At 35.1% G+C, this 4,150-nt stretch overlaps 1 pseudogene; it reads right to left on the minus strand.

The window, feature by feature from the left end:
* Window positions 1-317: 317 nt before the first annotated feature.
* Window positions 318-1,401, minus strand: LOC110591742 (annotated as a pseudogene).
* Between the last annotated feature and the right edge of the window lie 2,749 nt (window positions 1,402-4,150).

Genomic DNA, 4,150 nt, shown 5'->3' on the forward strand with positions numbered 1-4,150 from the left:
ACAGTTAATACTAAGAAAAAAAAATTTTTTTAGGGACTAACACACCCTTTTAATATGTTTTAAATATTTTTAAGGTTTAAAAGTGTTTAAAGTTTGTAATTCCTAGTAGGAAAACATTATCTGAATGAACACCCTAATGGCAAACCACTAAAGAATGTTTCAGTTGCATGTGGGGCAGAGGGGTAGGGCTTCTCTTCACAGCACCCCAGCTTTCTTCATGAGAAGGTCAGAGGTACACTGGTCTGTATTATTGTGACATCCATTAGGTGATCGTTGCTTTTCCTTCAGCAAGGGCTTTATTTGTCAGAAGAGCATTATTATGTTTGACCTCCAAATTTGGCTGACAATTTACTGATGAGATTCATAACCTTTGGATCGCTCTGATATTTTGACATATTCGCTGGGTTCTGGGCCACATCCTGGAAGGCCACCCTAACTTCTGGATCCTGCATGGCTGCGAGAACCTCTGGATCACTAAGAATTCCATTGAGCCCAGGCATTCCTGCCATTCCAGGCATTCCTCCAGGAAAATTACCAGGCATTCCCCCAGGAAAGCCACCTGGGAAAGAGCCCTACTGAGCTCCTGATTGTCCTCTGGCTTCTTCCTCCCTCTGGGCTCTCTCATGTTCTTCCCGAGCCTTCTTAACCCTTTCTATTCTTTCTTTGATCTCTCGCTCTTCACGTTTTTGCTCATACTTTCTCCGATGTTCAGCAATTTTCTGGGCCCTCGGTTGAACTTCTTTCAGCATTGCACTAGCATCTTCATCATAATCCAGTTTACAAGCAAGGGCAAGATCATGTGCTGCTTCTTCCCAATGGCCCAGAAGTCTATGTGCTTTCCCTCGCCACTTACAAGGCTGAGCTGAATCAGGATTTATTTCAATAGCTCTGTCACAGTCTCGAATGGCAGCATTTGGCTTCTGTAATTTGATGAAGACACTGGTTCTCTTGGCATACAGAATGGCCAAGCGAGGATTCAGTTTGATGGCATCTGTGAACAAGTCAATGGCTTTCTGTAGTTCACCATCATTTAGGGCATCAATGGCAGCCACTTTTTTATCATTTGCCTGATCCATCATTTCCTCGGTTATCTCTACATTTTCATCTCCCATTTCTTGAGGGGCATCAGTATCTGGTTCAATCACACCTTCATTGTCAATTTCTAGATCACCTTCCTCACTTGATGGTTCGTCTGTCTTTATGTTTTCCTCCGCCTTCTTATTGTTTTTTCTTCCTTGATATTGTCTTCTGATTTAGTTTTATGAGTGGCAGGTGGTATTTTACCCCCATGCTCTCTGCCCACTCCCGCAGGAAGCGCATTTCCTCGGTGTGCAGAACGCTCGGATCCTGCTTACACATTTTCACGAAGGCCCGAAGCTCACTCACTTTGCGGGGGTCCATGGCCCAGAGGCGGTGGCAGGCTGCAGATGCAGCTGAGGTTGCGGCCCGATTCCACGCCCGGGTACTAGCTCAGCGTGATCGTGTCAAGGGAATACTAAGAAAATTTGTTCTAAGTAGTGTTACTAGGTAAGCTTTAAAAATGATATTCCCAAAGTAGGTCTTATATGTATTTTTCATATGATTGCCACTAAAATGTAAGCCATATTCTACTACAAGGTATCTCAGGTCCTATAATGACCTACTATTTGTTGTAAATATGCAAAAGGAAAAATACAGAAGGAAAATACATATCAGCAATACTTTTACTTTGACCCTTAGTTGTCAAAGTAAACTTAAAACTACCATCACCTAACTATGGTTTAAGAACTTCTCTGGAAAGCATGTTGTGAGTTTTATAGAAACATATAAGTTTTAGCCTCCTATTTATTAATCATTAATCAGTCCAGAATCATATAGCATGATTTCGTTGAAAATATGAATACAATGTGAAAAATATAAAAAATAAATTACTGTAGTCATCAAAATAAGATGATTAATGCATAATTTTTCTATTTCATTTTTCACAAATTGTAACTTTACATATTACTGGAAGAGAGCATATCACACTTGAATTTAAAGGATATTCAGAGTGAGGATATGATAGCTTATGTTTTTGAATTCTTAAAACTTGGTGAGCAGGAGGGGGTGCATGAAACTGTATTTGGGCCTTTTAAAAAAATTACTTTGCTTCATTTATTAAATACTTCTTCATATTCAAGAAGCCATCTTCTATTTCTCCCTGGATCCAAGCTTTGTCATTGGTACAATGAAAGCTGCACTCAAGTGTCAGTTCACATAATTTGAGAAACAATCAAATGCACAGCCAGAAAAAAATCAAAGGATGTGAAGCAAAACAAGACAGAGGTTCTGAATTTCACAACCCAAGGGTTAGATACCTAATCCTCTTTTAGGATCAAAAGAAAAAAATAATCAATTAACCTTTCATGCAGTTATATAAATTCTGATAGAAAACCATTATATTCTCTATGCAAATATTAATCAAAAAATTTAAAAGGAATCTTAGGGTTCTGAACTCATCATTTTAAGGTAAACTGCAAATATATCTTCAGTATTCTTTGAACATCAACAAAATCAGCAAGTGATTACAACTGGCACTTGTAAAAAGCACTAGTTATGGTTGATGTATGAGACAATTACAATGCTTTGCTGGAAAATCTAATAAATCCCAGAATTGTTATTTTCTAAAATCTATTTTTATGGAAATTAGAACCTGAATATTCCATTTATTACAGCAAAAGAACTATACAAGTTCTACTGACAGACTCAATCAAAAACTGTGTCAACTCATAACAAGTAATTGTTGCTGAACATAGAAAAATACTTCATTTTTTAAAACTGAGTGGGTTAGTATTAAAATGTAGTAAACTTTATAATTTTCACAACAAAATGAATTTAATAAGTTTCAGATACCTGTTTTGACATAGAACTCAGGAAAATAAGTAAGTATAACAACATTTTAAAATATATTTGACAGATTTTCAGAACATGATTCACTTACAGTATAATTTTTCTTGAAATAAAATATGGTATTCAGGTCAGATGGCTTATTGTTTTTTCCCCCACCATATCTAAATGCTTTGTGGCTTTTTTCAATTCCTTTTTACTGTTGCTTAATATGTGGATTATTCAACACTGTATAAAAGATTATTCATGGTAAAGTATTTTAGAAGGTTTGAGTGCCACATAAAGTCAATCATTTGGTCTTAACCAAGTTGACAACCATGTACCTACCTTATCATTAATTCAATTGAGCCAATGTTTTTGCTCAAAATGATAGAATTAGCTCAAATGAGGCCAAAATTTAAAGTTTAATAGCAAAAAATATATGCAAATAATTTAGATACATGAAAATGTATTTATTTGTATGACAACCAAGTTTGGACTCCTAAGCTACATTTGTCTTTCTGGAAACATTTTTAATATATTTATTATATATTTTAATATTATATATTTTAATATATTTAAAAATGTGTTTAAATTTTAAGTAATACATGGATAAAAACAAAAAGAAGGAGAAGCTTTCATTTTCTTGTCATTTTGTTGAGGCATAACTGACATATAACTTTATATTAGCTTCAGTGTACAACCTAAAGATTTGATATTTGTATATATTGCAAAATTATTCTTGTTTTGAACTCTTTTAACTATATAATGAATTTTATATATACCTAAAATATTGGCTTCTTTCACTTCATAATAAGTATTTAAGGTAATGCCATGTCTTTTCATGGTTTGATAGCTCATTTATTTTTAGCACTGAATAGTATTCCATTGTCCGATGTGCCACAGTTTATTTATTCGTTCACTTACTGAGGACAACTTGGTTGTTTCCAGGTTTTGGCTGTACACATCCATATGCAGGTTTTTTTGTACAGGCATGTGTTCAACTCTTTTGTATGAATACCTACACGTACATGTGCTTGGTCCTATGGTAATAATATGTTTAGTTTTGTAAAGAACCACGAACCTGTCTTCCAAAGTGTCTATATCATTTTGCATTCCTACAGCAATGAATGAGAGTTTCTGTTGTTCCATATTCTCTCCAGCATTTGGTGAGGTGTCAGTGTCCTAGATTTTGGCCATTCTAATAAGTTTGTACTGGTATTTCATTGTTATTTTAATTACCATTTCCCTGTTGACATATGAGGTGGACATCTTTTCATCTGCTTATTTGCCATCTGTGCATTTT

This window comes from Neomonachus schauinslandi, chromosome 1 (genome assembly GCF_002201575.2).
Source record: "Neomonachus schauinslandi chromosome 1, ASM220157v2, whole genome shotgun sequence".
NCBI lineage: Eukaryota > Metazoa > Chordata > Mammalia > Carnivora > Phocidae > Neomonachus > Neomonachus schauinslandi.